Raw genomic sequence first — 23,732 nt, forward strand, 5'->3', positions numbered from 1 at the left:
TGCTGATGTTATTTATATAAGTCATTTCACTGCTCTGAACCTCTAATCTCCTCAGCTGTAAAATGGGAATGATAAAGGATATATATCATAGGGTTATTAGAACTAAATCATATGAGATGATATATGTAAAGGACACAGCAATGCTTGGTGCACAGTAAGCACTCCAGAAATGGTAGCTGTTTTATTATTTCTGTGCCTCATATATGTAAGATCCAAGGTTCTAAAAGAAAAAAATTATTTAATTTCATTTCATCTAATCCTTTCAACCAGCCAGAAAATTAAAAACAAAGAACTCCTGGGGCACCTGGGTGGCTCAGTTGGTTGAGCGTCTGACTTTGACTCAGGTCATGATCTCAAGGTTCACAAGTTCAAGCCCCGTGTCAGGTTCTGTGCTGACAGCTCAGAGCCTGGAACCGGCTTCAAATTCTGCATCTCTCTCTCTCTCTCTCTCTCTCTCTGCCCCTCCCCTGTTAGTATTCTGTCTCGGTCTCTCTCTCTCTCTCTCTCTCTCAAAAATAAATAAAACATTAAAAAAAAAAACCTCCTCCATGATCCAAATAACCTAATTATGAACTAATCTAATGAATGCTTTGAGAACACTTTTAAATGCAGTGACATACTTTAAAGACCTAACAAAGGCTTTCATAATTTCCCTAAACTGTATGGCAGAGGTGAAATTATTTTCCCTCTATTTTATGGTCATTACAAAATAACCTGACTCAATGAAGGAAGAGATTCCAGAGGTTGCCTTTGGTGGCCTGAAATAAGTTTGTTGAACAAACAGCACATCATTTTAGCTAGAAATTAATTGTTGGTTTCCAATCAACTAAGTAAGAGAACATGTTAACCTTTTAGCTGCTGCAATTTTGGGAAGCATGTGTGTCTGTGCAGGGAGAGACCATCCAAGGTAGTGGGAAGATGGGGGGGGAGGGGTATGGCATTCAGAAGGTTCAGAGCAATGGCTAATTATCAGTCATCCTGGGAATACTTAGTCTTTGTGGACTAGAATGGCTGTCCCTGCAGTTAGGAACTGATATCTTGCTTATCTTATCTTGCTTATCTTGCCTCATATAACTGATAATAAAGGGAATAACTGATAAAAAAGGGAAGTGAATTTAGAACTCCTGGTATTCATCTGCAAAGTAATCCTGACCTTTCTCTTACTCCTTCTAGAAGATCCTTGCACGATAAAGCCCATGAAACCCATCCCAATGGCTAAAGAAGTCCATGAATTTTAAAAAATAAATTGAAATTTAAAATTATTACTGTCGGGGCACCTGGGTGCCTCAGTCAGTTGAGCGTCCGACTTTGGCTTAGTCATGATCTCACAGCTTGTGAGCTTGAGCCCCGGGTCAGGCTCTGTGCTGACAGCTCAGGGCCTGGAGCCAGCTTCAGATTCTGTGTCTCCCTCTCTCCCTGCCCCTCCCCTGCTCACGCTCTGTCTCTGTCTCCTTCAAAAATAAATAAACATTAAAAAAATTTTAAATTATTACTGCCAATTATTCATGAACAAAACTTGTTCTTTGTGAGCTGTATCTGTCAGATTATTAACCTGAGATGAAAGACTTCTTATATTCAGTAGGTGTCCAGTTTTCCCAACAGTACATAGGCAGACAGTTCATGGAGAATACAGTTACATTTTACTAGTTTCTAAATAAAGTCAAAAGGATAGACTCCTCTTAAACAAACCCCCTAAAACATATTAGCTATTTCTTACCTTGGGGCTCAGTTTTCTCCTCTGAAAAGTAAAGGAGTAGAAGTAGACAATGTTTGAAGTTTCCAAATGTAAGATTCTGAATCATGGAGGCTTTCAAAATAATCTAGTCAAACCTAATGCTAGAATTCCCACTACAACACCTATCTGATCATTTCCATTGAAAGAAAATTTACTGCCTCCTGAAGCAGCCCAATCAAGCTTCCAACAACTATTTTCATTGGAAGATTCTTTCTTCTATGAAGTTGAAATCTATTTCTCTGAAAATTTTCATATATAGATCATGAAAACTGAATATTGTGATCATACTTCTCTCTCTCTAGGCTTACTATATTGAACTTAACAACTTCTTTATAAAGAAAGTATATATATGTAATATAACCTTTGTATATTGCGATAGCTGAAGAGTAGAAACATCACTTCTTAAGTTATGTGTCCTTGAACTACATTCTCTGTAGTTAAATATTCTACTTTCTTTATACCTATACTTTCTACATCCTCTATGTTTGTATGTTCTACTCTCCATATTCTACTTTCCAACAAGCGTAACAACAATCATTAGATTCTCTGAAGCACATTCGTGCTTATTACAATACAGATTAAACATCCATACAAACTGCTGCATTTTCATGTGGATTTCATATAAATATGCTTTATGAATAAGTGAATAAGTGAAGGATACATGGCATATGCAAATATTCGTAAAAAATGATCTTCAAATATTTTGATAGCACTGTCAAATTGATTCAAGCATAGTATTACCACAAGTACTTAGTACTAATATCTTTGAAACCTGATCACATTGAACATGTGGGAGAGATCTTATAAGTCAGGTTTTAGGCTAAGGAGTCTTATTTGGTTAAACTCTAAATAAAAATGTATTCATTTTTGTTTACTCTTACTTGCTACATCTCATAGGCATCTACAACACTCCTATAAACGTTGAAATCCAAATCCTTCTTCATATTAATCATAAAGTAATCTTTTTTTAAGGAATTGGGATTTGTCTAATTGTTTCTATACTTTCAAATCAACATTAAATTATCTTATAAATTCAGAAATAGCTGAACAATTTGTTGAATATCTTGATTCTAGAGAGCACAGACTGAGCACAGCAACATGCATATACACATTTAATATATATTTTTTCAGATTACTAATAAAGTGAGGAGTTGCATTTGTATTCCTAGCGGGTACTGGTAACACACCTAAGCATTTAACCTTGACTGAGAAATTTAAAAGTATTTATGAGCGCCTACAAGGTAAAAGGTACTGCCTAGGCAAAGCAATAAAATAAACTTTGCTATGAACATTGTGTTTTAGTTTTCTCATTCGTAAAATGGAAGTAACACCACCAAATTCTTGTGCCTGATAAGGTGTGGGTAGCCGCCAGAGGAGGAAAAAGCATTCGAAAGAATACTGAAAACCCTAGAAAGTATTGTATAGACATTAAATTAGTTATGATTACTGTGGCTACCTATGTAAGTACCATTGTTATTTGCATATTAACCCAAATATCTAATTCTCATATTAAAAAAAAAAAAAAACAATCAAGCTAAAGTTTTCTAAAGGACAAATTTTCTCAAGACATTTTAGAATTTCCTGCTTATTTCACTTCTAGCCAAAAGTAGTGCAAAAACAGCCACTCTTGTAATTCTTTCACACCTCTGTTTCCAATCCTGGCCAGACTCTCAAATACGAAAAAGATGTGTTAAGATAGGGGAAAAGTTCAGTGGGTGCTACAAAACTCTAAAATAAACTCTGGAACAAAAGTGATGGTAGCAATTTTGGGGCACTCAGTTTGTACTCCTTCCATCTACTGAGATGGTCAATCTGTCCTAATTTCTAGACTTTAGATGATTAAACATTTTAATTGCCTATCATGTTTTCCTTATATTTGTAATCCTGATTTCCGGCACTGAAATTGTCTATCTGCCTAAGGCAATGGAACATACAGGAACATTCAAGCCTTGCAGGACTTGAAAACAACCTGATGGCTACACATCTAACATTCAGTAACTTGAGTAATAGAAGCACTTGATAACAAATTGTGTTTTATTTATTTCCACTAACACCCACTCTAATAAGAATTCACAAGAGGATCAATCAGGAGAGTCTGGAAAGGGGAAGAGGGCCATCTTGTTCTGATGGAACAATTTCCAAGTTCATTGATTTCCCTCCAGTTTGCACTAAGATCTTGGAGTGATAAAGGAGTTTATGTCAATCTTCTTCGGCTAAAGAGAGAGGGCTTTATGAGATGGACAAAGGATAGGATAGAGAATAATACCAGTGGAAAAAAATAGAAGCCATGATGGTAAAATATACCCACAAACAAAATGGGAACTAATATTCAGGTAGATTAATTTTAGGTGTTTTGATGATGTCATTCTTTTAAGGGCCATTAGAAGTCACTGAGTTATTTAAAGAGAAATGTTAGAAGGATTTAGGGGAACTAAAAACCCGCAGTTTCCAAGAAACATAAAGCATGTGTCTACACTGCCATGCCTTTAAGCGTATAATTAAAGGAAGAAAGCTTCAGTGCTTTTCTAGTCATGACAGCCAGGACTCCTATGCTTTATTTTTTATTTATGTATTTTTTTACCTAAAAGAAGAAAAACAACAACAGTGAAATGAAAACCACCAAGTTCAATTCCATGGGCCAAATCCTAAAAATAGGTCAGACCCAGCTTTCTTACGGAAAGAAATACAAAGTAAGAAAAAAAAAAAAAAAGATTGGAACTGCTTTTCAAAGCCGTCTGAATTTAATGCCAAGCCCACAAGGCAGCCTGGTTTTTAGGGTCTCTTGTGAGTTGGGTTAAGCTCTATACAGTCACCAGTGTCCATGTTCATGATGCTGGGACGTGATAGAAAAGAAAGGCTATTAAAAAGTACACATGCTTAGTTCTTGATACGAATGTCTACACATACAATTTCAGTTATTACAGGAAAACTTCATAGCTATAGTTTAGAATTGCATTTGTTAGTTCTCCAGAAAGTTATACATGAAATGGTAGGACTAAACATATAAAACAGTTCACACTCTGCATATTGAATATGGCCTTCATTATGTTTTTCTGCATGTATCATAAGGACCAGGTTTAAAATAATCCAGCATTTATTTTACATCTGTGTCCCACACAGATATATATAATAGGGAACACTTTAGGATTGTGATTCAGAATTTTTCTTCATTATCACAGCATCATTCATAATCCCCTTTAGTTTAGAATATACTCCATGATAGAGATTTAGGTTACAGTAGTTTCCCAAATGGATCAACTCAGCCATAATTTTCATAAAGATGATACATCACTCGAGATCAAGAGAAAGGGCTCAGAAGTCTCACGTTCTACATGCATTTTCCTCCTAGTTGCATCTTTCAGCAAATACTTATTGAGTATCTACAACCATGCCATGAGCTACACTGGACACAAAAATAAACAAGGAAATTGGCATGCATTCGTGGAAAAAACCTAAAATAACTTATGTAGCATGCTTAGCTCACTGCTTGGCACAGAATAAGCCCTCAGGAAGTGCTAGCTACTGCATCAATGACAGCACCAGTGAAGACCCTCCTACATATGAAAACATTTCAAAATTGCTGTGCTTTCGCTTTTCACAATGTATTGTACTATTAATTTCACTTTTAAGAGCAGCAAGCTTTCTTCCTGCCAGGCAAAAGGGGCCAGACAAATGTACAAAAACATACAATACAATCAGTAACGTGATCAGAATGGTAAAAACAACGCATTATGGTCACTCAAAATAGGCTGTGGAAATGAGGAAAGATTATCTTCTCATGGGAGTTAGTATTTGATCTGGGTTTTGAAAGATGGGAGGTGGTTCAGTATGAGAGCTCAGCTAGATTACAGATTACATAAAGGGAGTTGTCAGGCAATGTAGTGACTAATCTTAAATGCCAGGCTAAGAGTTCATTTTAGATTTTATTCACCAAGAAACAGGGAGTGAGTAAAAGTATTTGAACAGGGAGTAAAATATACGTATACGTGTCTACATACATGCATGTGTGTGCGTGCGTGCATGCGTGTGTGTGTGTGTAAAAGTGCAACACTACATTACTCCAAAATACTTTTTTCCTTCCTGGTCAGTAATTTACATTCTAGGAGATAATGGTCTGGCTGCAGAGGACAAGCTAGAGGAGCTGGAGGTACACAGGAGGCTCTCTGAGTTCAGGCACTATGTCATAGTGTGTGGTAGGCTGGAGCACAGGCCTCAAATGGGAGGAGGCTGAGTGACAACTTGGACACTGTAACTCCTGGAAGAGAATAAGCCCCAGGAGACCTTTGGATACACTCAGAACAGGCTGGACGAAACCTCTGGAGCCTGCCTGCTCAGGTCCCACGAGAAATGCCTGATTTCTTCGGGAGCATCTGCACAGGAAGCGTTGTAGCAGAAGATTAAAATGCTACCTGCTCTAGACACTGGCAGAGAGCTCCTGCTTAGATCTGGAGGGATGAGGAAACAGAAAGGTCTCCTGTCTTTATCTTAAGAGTCAGATGATTTGGGGTGCCTGGGTGGCTCAGTTGACTGAGCATCCCACTCTTGATTCCGGCTCAGATCATGATCTCAGCATTCATGAGATCAACCCGGATGAATCTTTTTCTACTGTTTGGTGTACTAGTTTCCTAGGACTGCTGTAACAAACTAGGTGAGTTAACACAACAGAAGTTTATTCTCTCAAAGTTCTGGAGGCTAGAATTCCAAAATTAAAGTATTGGCTGTACCACACTCTTTTGAAGTCTTTGGGGAAATAATCCTTCCTAAACACTTCTAACTTCTGCCAATTGCTGGCAATCCTTGGTGTTCTTTGGCTTATGATACGTCACTCCAATCTTTGCCTCTGCCTTTACATGGCCTTCTCTCCTGTGTGTGTGTGTGTGTGTGTGTATGTGTGTGTGTGTGTGTGTGTGTGTACAAATGCCCCTCTTCCTATATAGATACCAGCCATTAGATTACGGCCCACACTAATCTACTATGACTCCATCTTAACTTGATTATACCTGTAAAGGCTCTATTACCAAATATAGTCATATTGACAGGTTCCAGGGATTGGGACTTCAACATATCTTTTTGGGGAACACAATTCAACCCATAATAGTTGGCTTACTGATTCCTGAAGAGAATAATGGCTGTCTCTGATCTAGTGACCTAATATCTTAACTGAGGATTTACAGAGCCATGAGCATTCAGGATTCTAGGAGGTGGGGACACAAAACTCCACAACTGCCTGGAAAAAAATCAGCCTGAACCTCCCAACACTTCTGACCTCCCCATGATAAACTGTCCAAGAGTCAAGCCTCAAAAAGGAGGAAAGCTATAATTAGAAGTGAAATTCACCTTAAGTGATGAAATTCAGGGCAAGCCCATCCTGTTTTATAGCTCTGTTTACCTCAATCCTCCTCCCCCTCACCCCCGACCAGGAGGTACACCCCCTGGCCATTTCTCATTGCTCAGACTCAGCTGGAAAGTTCTCAAAAGCTTATGCAAGTACACAGGTGGGAGGGCTCTGGAGAACACATGATATTGATGCTTACCTGCAAGAGTGGATGTTGTTAAGCTATTTGTTCTGAACTAGCCAAAAGAAATGCACAGAAGGGACTGTTAGGACCAGTACTGACCTGCACATAAATAGAAATGTTGGCTGATTTCTACTTTATGCTTTCATTCAATACAAAATCTTAAAAAGAACAACAAAAACTCTACATTTTTCTCTAAACTAAAAAAAGTCAGTGAAGTTTTACTATTGGTTTTTAATTGCCAGCTCAGAATCAAAATCTTAACATGTTAGAGATTCAACATATGGGTGAGAGTATTACAGGAATAGATTTTAACTCTATCCTTAGGATGTGCTTATATTTCCACTGATTACTAATGACAGCTGATGGGATTTATCACAACTGTAATAAATCCTTTGTTTAGTAACTTGTAAAAGTGATTTGTTTCAAGGCTTCTTACCTTACTAAGTGCTAACTATCATAAATATTGGGTCTCTACCTATTTCACTTGTTTCTATGTCCCCAGTATGGTTCTCATTAGAAGTTAAACAAATATTTGGGAAATGATTATAGGCCAAAAGGGCTACCTTTACAGGGAAATGGAAAAGAAGCCCCAATAAGTCATTCTACAATTATGGACTTTGTCATTACATGGATGATACAGAACTACTGAGCTGGGAAATTGTTGACTTTAAAGACAGTCAAAGAGTTGACTTCATCTTTATCTCATATAAAATTATGGCACGAAGTCCAATGTCCAGCACCAATTTAGAACAAAAACTTGCTCATATTTTGAATTCAAATCCAAACTTTTTTAAAAAAGTGATAAACTCTGGGGCACCTGGGTGGCTCAGTCGTTTGAGCATCCAACTTCAGCTCAGGTCATGATCTCATGGTTCGTGAGTTCGAACCCCACGTCAGGGTCTGTGCAGACAGCTTGGAGCCTGGAGCCTGATTCGGATTCTGTGTCTCCCTCTCTCTCTCTCTGCTCCTCCCCAGCTTGCGCTCTGTCTCTCCCTCTCTCAAAAATAAATAAACATTTAAATTTTTTTAAGGTGATAAATCTATATTCATGTGAGTTTACAGAAAGTTCTCAATTGATACACTAATTAGAAATATCACAAATTAGAAACCAGAAAAGACCCGAATAGCCAAAGCAATCTTGAAAAAGAAAACCAAAGCAGGAGGCATCACAATCCCAGACTTCAAGCTATACTACAAAGCTGTAATCATCAAGACAGTATGGTACTAGCACAAGAACAGACACTCAGATCAATGGAACAGAATAGAGAACCCACAAATGGACCCACAAACGTATGGCCAACTATTCTTTGACAAAGCAGGAAAGAATATCCAATGGAATGAAGACAGTCTCTTCAGCAAGTGGTGCTGGGAAAACTGGACAGCGACATGCAAAAGAATGAACCTGGACCACTTTCTTACACCATACACAAAAAGAAACTCAAAGTAGATGAAAGACCTAAATGTAAGACAGGAAGCCATCAAAATCCTCCAGGAGAAAGCAGGCAGAAACCTCTTTGATCTTGGCCACAGCAACTTCTTACTCAACACGTCTCCAAAGGCAAGGGAAACAAAAGCAAAAATGAACTACTGGGACCTCATCAAAATAAAAAGCTTATGCACAGCAAAGGAAACAATCAGCAAAACTAAAAGGCAACCGAGAGAATGAGAGAAGATATTTGCAAACAACATATCAGATAAAGGGTTAGTATCCAAAATCTATAAAGAACTTATCCAACTCAACACCCAAAAAACAAATAATCCAGTGAAGAAATGGGCAAAAGACATGAATAGACACTTCTCCAAAGAAGACATCCAGATGGCCAACTGACACATGAAAAAATGCTCAACATCACTCATCATCAAGGAAATACAAATCAAAACCACAATGAGATATCACCTCACACCTGTCAGAATGGCTAACATGAACAACTCAGGCAACAACAGATGTTGGCGAGGATGCGGAGAAAGAGGATCTCTTTTGCATTGTTGGTGGGAATGCAAGCTGGTGCGGCCACTCTGGAAAACAGTATGGAGGTTCCTCAAACTACCCTATGACACAGCAATTGCACAGCTAGGCATTTATCCAAGGGATTCAGATGTGCTGTTTCGAAGGGACACATGCACCCCCATGTTTATAGCAGCACTGTCAACAATAGCCAAAGTATGGAAAGAGCCCAAATGTCCATCGATGGATGAATGGATAAAGAAGATGTGGTATATACATACAATGGAGTATTAGTCGGCAATCAAAAAGAATGAAATCTTGCCATTTGCAACTATGTGGATGGAACTGGAGGGTATTATGCTAAGTGAAATTAGTCAGAGAAAGACAAAAATCATATGACTTCACTCCTATGAGGACTTTAAGAGACAAAACAGATGAACATAAGGGAAGGGAAACAAAAATAATATCAAAACAGGGAGGGGGACAAAACAGAAGAGACTCATAAATATGGAGAACAAACTAAGGGTTACTGGAGGGGTTATGGGAGGGGGGATGGGCTAAATGGGTAAGGGGCACTAAGGAATCTACTCCTGAAATCATTGCTGCACTATATGCTAACTAATTTGGATGTAAATTTTAAAAAATAAAAAATAAAATTAAAAAAAGAAAACGTATATGCTGATAAAAAAAGAAATACCACAAATTAATCCACTCTACTATAGCCCGTCATTTGAATACTGTTAAGAATTAGCATGATTTTATTTTTAGTTTTGTATTTTATTTTACCTGTACTTGCTATTCCTCCCCTTAAAATAGATTACCATGTCTTCTAGTTCAGGGGTCTACAGCCAACATGGACATACTAATTTTTCATAGCTTTATTCATTAAAACTAGTGGCTATTTGTGCTTTCACTGTACAATTCTTTTAACTTCCCTGCATGTTTAAGATTTTTCATAAACATATTTTGAGAAAAACTGAATTAGAAAAGAAGTAGGTATGGGTCACTTATTGTCACTGAATAGATAGCAGGTACTTACTTAAAAATTTTATGTTAATGAAATTTCTAGATATGTACTTTTAAACTCTTACTTTGACATTTATCAGCACACTCTACCACTTAATAGCTCTGTAATCCCTGGGCAAATAATTTCTCTGAGTGTCTTCTGTAACCCAAGAATATGCCACACGTCCAAAGGTAGTGGGTTGGGTCAAATGATATCTTGGTACAATTTGAAGTAATTTCCTGATTAATATTAATAGACAGAAGTAGACTATACAACTCCAACTGCCTTAATTTGTTAACAGATATAAGCTTGTGTGCACGTATGTCTGTGTGTGTGGGGGGGGGACCTACAGGAAATTGCTATTTTTATACTCAGAAATTGTCAAATATCAGAAGTTTTCTATGGTCCAGTCTAATACATGCTGATATTTATAATACAGCTTCTACCAGATATTCTATTTATCCAACGTGCACTTACTGGGCACATACTTTATGTCAGCCACTAGCCTCCTTGTACATCAGATACAAAGAGGAAGAGTCCCCACACTAGAGAAGCATATAGTACAGTCTCTTTTTCCCAAGGTCTGTGATCTAACATCACTGTGAGTGATGCTTATCACATGCCATAGAAACACAGAGGACAGACCACTGCATCATTGAAGAAGACTTCAGTGAAGACATAATAGAAGTCTCCCAGAAAAGTGAAAGAAGGGTAAGGGCACTCAGGGATCACTGTGAGATGGCATGTAGGCATGAAAGGATTTGTCTTGTGAGGGAATAATGAGAAGCTCAGTGTAATAGAAGCCTGTAAGGCAGATGTATGAGGGATCTGAGGCAGGAGGTGAAGATTGGGTCATAGTGTAAAGGTCATGCTAAGGACCTTGTATCTTATTTACAATGTCATTATCAGCTTTGATTTTGAAAAATATTAATTTTAGATAGACAATGTGGATGATACACTAAAATTGGGAGAAGCAAGTCTCCAAGTGATAAGACAGAAAGCTGTTGCAAATGAAAGCCAGTAGGAGGGTGGAAAAGAGAGGCTCGAGTCACAGAGATTTCTGGCAATAGAACTGACAAGATTTGGTAACAATACCAAATATATCTTTAATCAAATTTAGGAAGTTTTAAGTCATTGTTTCCTCAAATCTTTTTTCTGCATTGTTTTCTCTAGATCTCTTTTCAGACTCTACTCATATTCATGTTAGACCTGATATTGTCCTACAAGTGACAGTTCATCTTCATTCATTTTTATTTTAAATATTTTTCCTCTTTGTTATTTAGATTGAAGAATTACTGTTAGCTATCTTCCAGTTCATTGGTTCTTTCCGCCATCTTCAGTGTGCTCTTAAACCCATCCAGTAGGGTTTCTTCTTCCTTTCAGATATTGTCTTTTTTAGTTCTATATTTCCCATTTGGTTCTTTTTTAGAGTTTCTATTTCTCTGTTGAAATTTTCACTACTGACTTATTGCGATCATATTTTTCTTTACATTTTTATATAGTTGTAACAGCTGCTTTAAAATCCGATCTGCTAATTCCAATTTCTCAGAGTAATTCTCTATTGGTGACCTTTGCTCTTCAGTATGGGTATCACTTCCCTGTTTTCCTCATGTATTTAGTCATTTTATTTTGCAACAGGAGTCTTGTAGAGAATATGTTACATTTCTGGAGCATACTGATGTGATGTTTTGCTTGTTTTAGCAGGAAGATACCTTGGCAACTTAAACTCCAAATTCTGTTTGCCCTGCAGTGGTCAGCAGCTGAACTCTCTGTTCAATCCTTTCAATCTTAGATGGCTGTTCCCTACCACACGTGCATACCTCAGAGGTCAACCAGATATTGGACAGAGCCAACATGCAGAATTTGGGCTCTCCTGTGTCTCTCTCCTTTCTGGGATTTTCACCTCACTCTCCAGTTGCTACAGTAACCCTGAATACAGTGCAGACTAGAGCTGCCTTCAGGTGACAAGCATTAAATATGGGAAGTTCACCGAACACTATTCTCTGTTTCCAAGCACCAATGCTTCTTCAGTTTCTGCCTACCTTTTTCTGTCCTCCAGCAGCTTGAGAGAGTTGGAAAAAAATATATACTCACACACACACACGTGTGTGTATGCACCTGTATGTGTGTATAAAGTTATACGTATATTGTGTGGGTATGTATATAATTGTTATCACTGGAATGTTGATCTGATCTGAGCTACTCTGCCCTTACCAAGAGAACCCTTACCTAATATAAGATTAGATGTATTCTCTGTTTAGAAAGTACCTAGGGGAAAAAATCAGTAAGTAAGAAAGTCCTCAAATGAAAACTGAAATATATTAAGAATAACCCAAAATAAAAATGAGCAAAAGAATGAACAAACATTTTACAGAGGGGGAAACACAAATGGTCAATAAACATATAAAAAGTGATCAACTCTAGCAATAGTCAAGTAGCTTCAAATTAAGATAACAATATTATATCTATTTTTAACAAAAATTAAGACGACTAACAAAACCAACATGTGGATCAATGCGAATGTGTATACAGTGCTAATGGGAAGATAAAATTGTACCCCAGCAAATAACTTGATACTCTTGAAAAGTTAATCATTTGCTATTCCATTCCAAGATATACACAATATACATACAACCTCAAAAATCTCTTTGTGCATCAGGAGTACTAGAATGTTCAGGGAAGCATGTTTCACAATAACATAAAAAAAAACCCCGGGAAACCAAATGTCCACTTACAAAAGAGTAGACAAATTTTGTGCTTGCTTCAACAGCACACATACTAAAATCGGAACGATACAGAGAAGATCAGCATGGACCCTGTGCAAGGAAGCGTTCCATATTTAAAAAAAAAGACTAGACAAATTTTGATACATTCTCAAAGTTCATATTACACAGCAATGAAAAGAATGACCTATCACCAGACAATAATATGTATTATCTTAGAAACCGTACCAAGTAGAAAAAGACTAGATATATACATTATGAAATCATTTTTATAAAGTTCAAAAAAAGGAACTAAATAATATTTCAATTCACATGGCTACACAGAAAAGTTAATTTTTTAAAGAGTGATTAATGAAAAATTCAGCATAGAGGTCATCACTGGGCAAGAAACAGGATATGAATAAGTAAAGAATAAAAAGGTATTGGTATTTTTCTCATTCTTAAGGAGGGGATGGGTTCACAGGCATTCCTTTGAAAACATGCTTCATAAATTATTCATATTTACATATAATCTTTTGTATGCATAAAGTAAAATATTAAAATGTAGAAGGGGCTGAAAATGAAGAAAGCTTGGAAAAGGATGAATAAAAGTTTAGTAGCAGGAAGGATGTCTTGTCATGTTTTTAGCTGAGTAAATACTAGTTAGCTAAATATATTTTTTGTAAATCTCAACTTAGACATTTAAATAATTAGGTAATCAGATGTCTTTTAAAATTAACATATTTTTTGGAGTAGCAAGGCTTTCAAAAGTCATATTTGTGTCAAAAAAAATGACATTCTGAGTATTCTTAACATAGTAATTGTATAAAACATATCTTTTTTTTGGTGAACTAATTTTGACTTCAACTTTCTATACACATGTCCTGGTGCTTGTAAATACACTTAGTACTAAAGCTTATTATTTAGATTGGTCCTCCCCTTTAGTCTGCAACTAGTTTGATAGCATATATTAAGCAACTATTGTTATTGAGGCGGAGAATATTAAAATTCATCATTCCCAAATGAGGTTTCTGAGATAAGTTCTCTCCTACCCCAAAATCTTGTCTAAACTAATATGTGCTTTTTCTTTTCAAGATGTGGGTCACTTTGAAAGAAGTGTTTTTTTATAAGAAAACCATGTATGATTAATGCTAATTTGAAAAGTTACCCTAAAATTCTGTGGTCTTCCGAACATCACATGATGAAAAAAAGCTATTTGGGATTGTACTGTAGGCTTCCCAAAAAGGCCAAGGAGTCTTTTTCTAGTGATGTTATAGAGTTCATCTTGAAAGCAGCTGGGAATATTTGGGGAAATAGTCACAATTTATAATGTAGTTAGATTCTTAGTCATCACGGTAAAGAACATACCAGACAACAATCAAAATGCTAGGCTTTCTCAGACCAAGGATGGAAAGTGACTTGCAAATCTAGAAAAGATTTCCAGAGAGGAAAACAATTCTTACTTGTTTCTTCTACTTACCAAGTATGTTTTAAGTTCTAATGGGTTGGTTTCTCCAGTCTGGTGATACTAGAACACTGAAAAATAAAAGTATAAGGGATTAAGAGCAGGGAAAAGTTGAGATCCTTCCTATTCAAGTGTGGTTTGCTGACCAGATGGGATTCTGGTTGAAATTCAGCATCTTGGGGCCACCCAGACTTTACTTACCAAGTATGTTTTAAGTTCTAATGGGTTGGTTTCTCCAGTCTGGTGATACTAGAACACTGAAAAATAAAAGTATAAGGGATTAAGAGCAGGGAAAAGTTGAGATCCTTCCTATTCAAGTGTGGTTTGCTGACCAGATGGGATTCTGGTTGAAATTCAGCATCTTGGGGCCACCCAGACTTTCTGAGTCAAAATCTTCATTTCCACAAGACCCCCCACATGATTGATGTGCACACTAATTAATGTAGACTAGGTTTATTTCAAATAAACTTACATAAAAATCACTTGCTTTTCTTCAGGTTATTATGTTCCATGGAAATGCTTATGAATAATAAGGAAAGCCTAGAGAGAGATGTTGCTATTTCCTTTTAATCTCTCTTCTAACTAAAAAAAACAAATGATTATTATATCTTCTTTCCTGGCTATTAGTTTTCGTGAACTGGGAAAGTTGGAAAAGCAGGTATTTCCCTTAGGATGAAGGACACACACGAGATCTTCAAGGGCAAATACTAAGCTAGAATTATTGTTCTGTTGAAAATTCTTTCCTGTTGTTTTTTTTTCTTTTGAGTTAAAAAAAAAAAAAGACCAAAAAGCCACCTCCTTATCTCAGTAGACATTAACCTTCCAAAGCAGGAAGGATGAGTTAAGAGGAATTGCAAGTACCCAGGTAAGATACTGCCATCAGAGTTTACAGGCAACATGAAACTAAAAGTTCTTTACTTAGAAACTAGCCTTTTCTTAATTTCCGCATGTAATCTGCCAGCAAATCCTGGCAGTTCTAGGTCGGCTGTACGATTGGCAGCTGTGCTCCATTTCTTCTGAAAGGCTTATCCAAATCAGCATTGTCTCTCTCCTGAGCCAGAGCAACAGCCTTCTAACCAACTGGTCCCCCTCTAGCCCCTCTTACCTCCCTCAAGTCTTTCCCAGAGAGCAGTCAGGGGGGCCTCTGTAAATGCAAATCAGACCATCCCCTTCATGGTTCAGGCCTTCCATACCTCCTGTGCAACGGCCCAGTGAACCCTACATGGAAAGGCCCCTGCCTTCCTCACCACACGGTATCCCCCTGCCTCCCCATGGTGAACCCACACCAGCTTCAATCCTCCGTTTCTGGCCCTTTCCTGCCAGGGTCTCTGCACCTCCTCCTCTCTCTTCACCCCACCACGCTCTGTCTCATTCTCATATTTCAACTCAAAGGTCACCTCTATGGAGAGGCCTCTCGTGGCCTGGCCACCTCTCCAGAAATAGCACCTGCCTCCCATACCCTGTCGCTCTATCACTCACTGTTTCTCTCCTAGTATCCTATAATATAAACTGTAATGACCTTGTTGATGGGTTCTCCTGCTTCTTGCCTGTCTCCCTGACTAGGCTTTGTGGTTCATAAGCATAGGGACTGACCTATCTTTCTCACTGGTCCATCACTAGCGCCCAGCACAGTACCTGGCACACAGAGGTGCCTAGTAAACACGTGATGAATGAAGCAGGGAGTGAAATTAAAGGAATTAACATAAAGGTATGGTTCTTAGATGGTTACTAAACATATATTGTAGTTCATTATTTCTTTGTAACTTTGTTCAAACAGAAAAAAAACCCTTAAATATATCCCAGTGATATCACTGAACTATAAATCATCATTAATATCACCTTGATGTGGGTGGGGCACCTGGGTGGCTCAGTCAGTTAAGGGTCCGACGTCCGACGTCAGCTCAGGTCATGATCTCACAATGCCTGCATCGGGCATTGTGCTGACAGCTCAGAACCCAGAGCCTGCTTCAGATTCTGTATCTCCCTTTCTCTCTGCCCCTCCCCTACTCGTGCTATCTCTCTCTCTCTCTCTCTCTCTCTCTCTCACTCTCTCTCTCTCTCTCAAAAATAAACAAACATTGAAAAAATTTTTCAGCCAGTCCATACTTATAATCCATACACATTGTGGCCACTCAACTGGGGAGAATATACTGGTCACCCAAGTTATCCAGCCCAAATCACCTTGTATACTGCCCACAAGTATTTTCCTAAGAATCATATCTAATGTCACACTGACAGAAGGCACAGTTGTCTACCCAATCCATTTTCCCCTCTCCCTTCCTAACAGACCTGTATTGTATTTGGAACATAAATGTGCCCAGACAGCACTTCTCAGCCTACCCTGCAGTCAGGTGAGTCAGTTCTGGCCAAAGAGACAGAAACTTAAATCTTCAGAGAAAATTTTGCATTCTTGATAAGGATTCCAATAATTGATTGCTCTAGGATGCTCCCTCAAGCTACCAACCTGGAACGTGAACATGGTGGCTGGAGCTGCAGCAGCCCCCCACTCAACCATGAGGAAAATATGAAGACAATTACAGAGATCTTGCTCTGGATAGCCACAAGACACTGAACCCAAACCAGCAACTTCTTACCTTCAAATTTCTTGGTGAGAAAACACATGTGATTTTGTCTAATCTATTGTTTCACCAGATTTTCTGATATATTCTGCTACTTTAAAACCTGTGGTGAGTCTTTACTGACTACAAGCTAAAGTCCAGACTTATTTCTACAGAACCCAGGAGTTCCTGCAGTCTTATCCAAGCCCTGTTCAGCCGTCTCATCCCATTCCTCGGCCATGTTTTCCTAGACTCCCTCAACTACCTGCCCCCACCAAGGCTCTCTAAACTTTAAATGAGTATGAACATCTCACCTTTCCCTATTACATCATCTCACCTTTCCTCCCCTTATTCTCTCCATGACAAGCAGAAACATCTTTTAAGAACCAGTTCAAGCATCCTTCCCTCTGCAAGCCTTACACATCTGTCTGAGGCAGAGTTCGTGCTCATTCTTTTATGCCTCTCAGTGCCATTACACTAGGGCCTGTGCCCTAACTGTCCTGTTATGCACCTGTTCCCTCTGGTCTGTGAGACATTGGCCTGGTATCTCATTCATCTCTGCATCTTGATTAAAACACCTAACGCTCCATTGGTTACCATACCCCTAAAAATCATTCACCAAATAAAGGAAAGAATGTCCTTCAGCCCATAGGTACTGTTTTGAAACAGTATATCTCACTGTGTCTCTCCATGAATAATTTACTTTGAAGCACCTACTGTGTGCCAGACTCTATACTGAGCACTAACGATGAAGCACTGAACAAAGTAGACAAAATTCTGTCCCTGTGTAGTCAATTCCTCTGTTGAAAAACTTATACCAATCGAGTACAAATCAGTTAAAGGGCATTGCAACATATCAACTGTAAGTAGTAATAAGTCATGAAGGCAGAGTTGATTATACACACCAGAGCAGTAAGAGAATGCAAAACATATCATTTAGAAAATAAAACAGAAATTTACGGCTGCCTCATCAGAATGTTAAGAAAAAAATAAGCAATAATTTATTTTCCACTGTTTATGCTGGATCTAGTTACTTCTAAGGAATACAAGAATACAAGTAAAATGAAATAGAAATACTTCTCAGATACATGCACATTGATGTTTCTTACGTGATTGTTATATTAAAACAGTCAAAATTTGGAAGTAATCTAAATATTCCTCAATAGGCGATCCATAAATAAAATATGGTAATTTCATACTACAGAATATTACACAGCCATTGAAACAATGAGGAAGCCTTATAGCTATTGCTGTAGAAAAAAGAAAAAAAAACCCTCCAAGATATATTGCCAAAAGAGAAAACAAGCCACAGAATAGTATACACTGCAGAAGGAAGAATGAAAGGGAGGGAGGAAGGGAATCAGGGATGAAAACTGACACAAGAAAAAAAAAAACTGAATAGCACTGATTCTATGAAAGAAATTAAATTTGTAATTCCTTTCTCAGGAAAAAAACATCAGGCCCAGTTTTCATCCTTGATTCCTATGAAACATTTAAGGAAAAAAGAATACCAATCTTCCAGAGAAAAGAAACAAGGAAATATTTACAATCTCATTTTATGTGGACAGCCTGTTGACATCAACATCTGATAAGAATTTTAGAAGAAAGAAATACAAGAACAAGCCATCCTCTCCCATAAAACATAGTTATAAAAATCATATGCACAATATAAACAAATTAAATCCAGTGGTATAAAAAAAAAGTAAAACACCACAACCAAGATTGACTCCCCCTAGAAATTCACAGGCAATTTAATATGTGAAACCTACTCCATCAAGATAAAAAAAAAACTTCTGCGCAGTGAAGGAAACAATCAACAAAACTAAAAGGCAACCTTCAGAATGGAAGAAGATATTTGCGAGTGACATATCTGATAAACGGTTAGTATCCAAAATCTCTTAAGAATTTATCAAGCTCAACCCCCAAAAAAATAATTCAGTGAAAAAATAGGCTGAAGATATGAATAGACATTTTTCCAAAGAAGACATCCAGATGATTAACAGACACGTGAAAAGATGCTCAACATCACTCATCATCAGGGAAATGCACAATGAGATATCACCTCATATCTGTCAGAATGGCTAAATTTAAAAACACAGGAAACAACAGATGTTGGTCATGATGTGGAGAAAGGGAGACCCTTTTACACTGTTGGTGGAAATGCATACCGGTGCAGCCACTGTGGAAAACAGTATGGAAGCTCCTCCAAAAGTTAAAAACAGAGCTACCCTATGACCTAGCAATTGCATTACTAGGTAGTTACCCAAAGGATTCAAAAATACTGATTTGAAGGGGCACGTGCACCCCAATGTTTATAGAAGTATTATCAACAATAGCCAAATTATACAAAGAGCCCAAGTGTCCATTGGCTCGTGAATGGATAAAGAAAAAATGTGGTGTATGTATATACAATGGAATATTAGCCATCAAAAAGAATGAAATCTTGCCTTTTGCAGTGATGTGGATGGAGCTAGAGTGTATGATGCTAAGTAAAATAAGTCAGTCAGAGAAAGACAAATACCATAAGATTTCACTCATATGTAGAATTTAAGAAACAAAGCCGATGAACATAGGGGAAAGAAAAAAAGGAGAGAGAGAGGCAAACCATAAAATGTACTCTTAACAACAGAAAATAAATTGAGGGGAGGTGGGCAGGCGGATGGGCTAAATGGGAGATGGGTACTAAGGAGGGTACTTGTGATGAGCACTGGGTGCTTTATGTAAGTGATGAATGACTAAAATCTAGTCCTGAAACTAATATTACACTATATGTTAGCCTACCAGAATTTAAATAAAAACTTGAATCAAACAAAATATAATAAAATAAAATAATAAAAAAGAAACCTACTAATAAAATTCAGCAAACTCACAGGGAAAAAATAAAATTCATATAACCACTTCAAAAGATCCAGAAAAAAAAATCATTTGATGAAAGTCAGCATTCATTCTTGGTAGAAAAAAACTCTTAACAAATTAGGAATACAGAGGAACTTTCTTAATCTGGTAAAGACAGCTACAGGAACAAAACAAATCGACAGAGAACCATATATCATATCATAGAAATTCAAAGTGAAATAGAAAAAGCCTAACCCACGTCCTACCCTCATTGCCCTGAATATAATAAACTATAAAATTGATAAACCAAATCAGACAGAGCTGAGAAGTACCAACAGAGATGTTCTAACATAAATGGCTGATATGTGTAGGTAATGACCAACTGAATAGGTATTCCAAAAGTGTTGTTGCATTCTTTAATTAAATATGCTCTGGAATTCTAATCATTCTGCTCAGAAATCAGGGCAGTTCAGTTTCAATTTGCCCAGTAAATGATGGGCGCCTGGGTGGCTCAGTCAGTCAAGTGTCAGACCCTTGGTTTCAGCTCAGGTTATTATCTCACGTTGTGGGATCAAGCCCAGTGTCCAGCTCTGTGCTGGGCACGGAGCCTGCTTAGGATTCTCTCTCCCTCATCCTCTGCCCCTCCCTGACTTATGCCCGAGCCTGCCCTTTCCCTCTCTCTCTCTCTCTCTCTCCCTCCCTCCCTAAAAAAATAATACATAAAAAATAGAAGATAAATTTGGTCCAGTAAATTGAATGCAAAAGTTGAAACAGGGCAATAGCAAATATGTAGATTTCTTTCTTGCATATTTGTACTCTTTCTCACCTCGTCTTGAATTTCTCCTCTTAGATGCATCTAAGAATTTAATTCTGTATTCTTAGTTGCGTGTTACTGCTGACTTATTTGTTTTCTTTGTAAGTTACTTCAAGTCAGTAGTGGAATGAACCTCTAAATAAATATGTAAAAACACAAAAAATGTTTAAAGTAGGACTCAGCTAACAAAGTCATTCTTCTTAAAGCCTTAATTTTCCTATTGTGAGAAAAAATATCTAAATAACACCAGATCCTAAAACACATGGTTGTTTACCATTTAAAAATAGTTATTATTATTTTTTTTTAATTCAAAAGGCTCCCAAAATGTAGATAGTTGAATAATCGATAAGAATTCCTTTTAGACTTTACTTTGCAGGCACAGTAGAGAGGAGTAAAGATCACTTGTGAACAAAATTTACTTTTTTTTTTAATTTATTTAATTTATTTTTTTAATTTACATCCAGGTTAGTTAGCATATAGTGCAACAATGATTTCAGGAGTAGATTCCTTAATGCCCCTTACCTATTTAGCCCGTCTCCCCTCCCACAACCCCTCCAGGAATCCTCTGTTTGTTCTCCATATTTGAGAGTCTCTTATGTTTTGTCCCCCTCCCTGTTTTTATATTATTTTTGCTTCCCTTCCCTTATGTTCATCTATTCTGTGTCTTAAAGTCCTCATAGGAGTGAAGTCATACAATATTTGTCTTTCTCTGACTAATTTCGCTTAGCATAATACCCTCTAGTTCCATCCACGTAGTTGCAAATGGCAAGATTTTATTTTTTTGATTGCTAATACTCCATTGTGTGTGTGTGTGTGTGTGTGTGTGTGTATACATATATATATACCATATATATATATACCATATATATATATATATATATATATATATAAAGAAGATGTGGTATATATATATATATATATATATATATATATATATATATACCACATCTTCTTTATCCATTCATCCATCAATGGACATTTGGTCTCTTTCTATACTTTGGCTATTGTTGATAGTGCTGCTATAAACATGGGGGTGCATGTGTCCCTTCGAAACAGCACACCTGCATCCCTTGGATAAATGCCTAGTAGTGCAGTTGCTGGGTTGTAGGGTAGTTCTATTTTTAACTTTTTCAGGAACCTCCATATTGTTTTCCAGAGTGGCTGCACCAGCTTGCATTCCCATCAGCAATGCAAAAGAGATCCTCTTTTTCCACATCCTCACCAACATCTGTTGTTGCCTGAGTTGTTCATGTTAGCCATTCTCACAGGTGTGAGGTGATATCTCATTGTGGTTTTGATTTGTATTTCCTTGATGATGAGTGATGTTGAGCATTTTTTCATGTGTCAGTTGGCCATCTGGATGTCTTCTTTGGAGAAGTGTCTCTTCAAGTCTTTTGCCTACTTCTTCACTGGATTATTTGTTTTTTGGGTGTGGAGTTGATACATTCTTTATAGATTTTGGATACTAACCCTTTATCTGATATGTTGTTTGCAAATATCTTCTCCCAGTCTGTCGGTTGCCTTTTTGTTTTGCTGCTTGTTTCCTTTGCTGTGCAGAAGCTTTTTATTTTAAAGAGGTCCCAATAGTTTATTTTTGCTTTTGTTTTCCTTGCCTCTGGAGATGTGTTGAGTAAGAAGTTGCAAAGCCAAGGTCAAAGAGGTTTTTGTCTGCTTTGTCCTCAAGGATTTTGACAGCTTCCTGTCTTACATTTAGGTCTTTCATCCATTTTGAGTTTATTTAACAAAAATTACTTTCTAAAGAAATATGACAATTATTAACATAGGATATTATCTTTCTGTGTTAAGTCTTTGGAGATTCTAGGTTATTTAAGGTATGATGAACATTTCCCCTGTGAGTTAAACTCGTAGTCCACACTATTAACCGATAAAGATGATATGTTGCATTCCAACATCAGATTCCAAAATACAAAGAGCAAAATTTTGTGCCCATTTAGCTTAACCTCTAAAATGTCTCTTCTTTTTTATTTTTCTTTTATTTTAGAGAGAGAAAGAGCACATGTGGGGAAAGGGGCACAGCAAGAGAGAGAGAATCCTAAGCAGGCTCCACACTCGGTGAAGAGCCCAACGGGAGCCTCTATCCCATGACCCCGGGATCATGACCTGAGCCAAAGTCAAAAGTCAGATGCTCAACTGACTGAGCCACCCAGGGGCCCCTGAAATACCTTTTTTTTCTAACGTTAAGATGACTCCTAATGCACAAATATAACAACTACACTAGAATATGAGCTTCTCCTTTAGGGGAGGAGCTTTGTTAGTCTTCTGGCACACATCAGGCACTCAATAATGAGTTGTCTCATGAATGAATCAGATTTAATTCCTTTTATACGAAGAGAGAAACACTAAAACACATTTGTTACAAAATAAAATTATCTTAGGAAGACAGTAATTGCCACTAGAAAATATTTCCAAATTGTGAAAAATAAATAGAACACCTAATGATGGCACCAATTGTTGAGGGACTGTGATCCAGTCACTTTACATTTGTTACCTTATGTAACCCTTACCAAAGCCTTACGAGGAAAATACTATTAATATACACACTTCACAGATGGGGAAACTAAGGTTTGGAGTTACGTAACTTTGCCTGAGACACACCGCTACTAAATGGGAAAGCAAGTATTGACCTCAAACAATCTGTCTTTCAGATTTATCCTTTTAAAAACCACTATGTTATCCTATCTTTAATTTTGTAAACCACTTTTCACTTACAGTATGTAGTCTTTGAAAGCCAATAAGAAAAAAGGAGAAAAAAAAAAAAAGCAATAGGCAGACTCCTACTTCCTAAAAGGAGATATAAGACATAATGAAATTGCTTATAATGGCACATATTGGAGCCAAGATGGTGGTTTTTAATAAAACTGAGAAAGGGTGGATTGCTTTCCCACAGAAATTGTGGAAACACAGATGCTGCCCAACGTTAGAAATGTAAAATTGTTCATGTTTTTGATCTCTGGACCAAAGGAAAAACTACAAATTCCACTGTTTGGAACATTTAATGGAAGACTTTTAAAGGAAACCATTATTATAATCATGGTACCCACTAGCACTATGAGAATCCAAGCTCTGTCAACATTTTCTTTATAAATTCACTATTAGGACTTTCTAACTCATCCAGTATTATTCAGTGAGAGC

The 23,732-nt window shown here is 37.3% G+C and overlaps 1 long non-coding RNA gene and 1 other non-coding gene across 3 annotated transcripts in view; one reads left to right on the forward strand and one right to left on the reverse strand.

Annotated features, from left to right (window-relative positions):
• LOC128315519 (uncharacterized) overlaps positions 1 to 23,732 on the reverse strand; it is a 283,478-nt gene that overhangs the window by 248,158 nt on the left and 11,588 nt on the right. Inside the window, exon 2 of one of the 2 annotated variants that reach the window (XR_008298335.1) lies at positions 14,388 to 14,443. This is a non-coding gene — a long non-coding RNA (uncharacterized LOC128315519). Of the gene's footprint in view, positions 1 to 14,370; positions 14,444 to 23,732 lie in introns of both variants that reach the window. The other variant, XR_008298334.1, reaches the window with a different exon arrangement.
• Positions 12,960 to 13,071, forward strand: LOC113598947 (U6 spliceosomal RNA). Its single transcript, XR_003419713.1, has one exon. It is a non-coding gene; the product is annotated as a U6 spliceosomal RNA (small nuclear RNA).

Source organism: Acinonyx jubatus, chromosome B2 (genome assembly GCF_027475565.1).
Source record: "Acinonyx jubatus isolate Ajub_Pintada_27869175 chromosome B2, VMU_Ajub_asm_v1.0, whole genome shotgun sequence".
NCBI lineage: Eukaryota > Metazoa > Chordata > Mammalia > Carnivora > Felidae > Acinonyx > Acinonyx jubatus.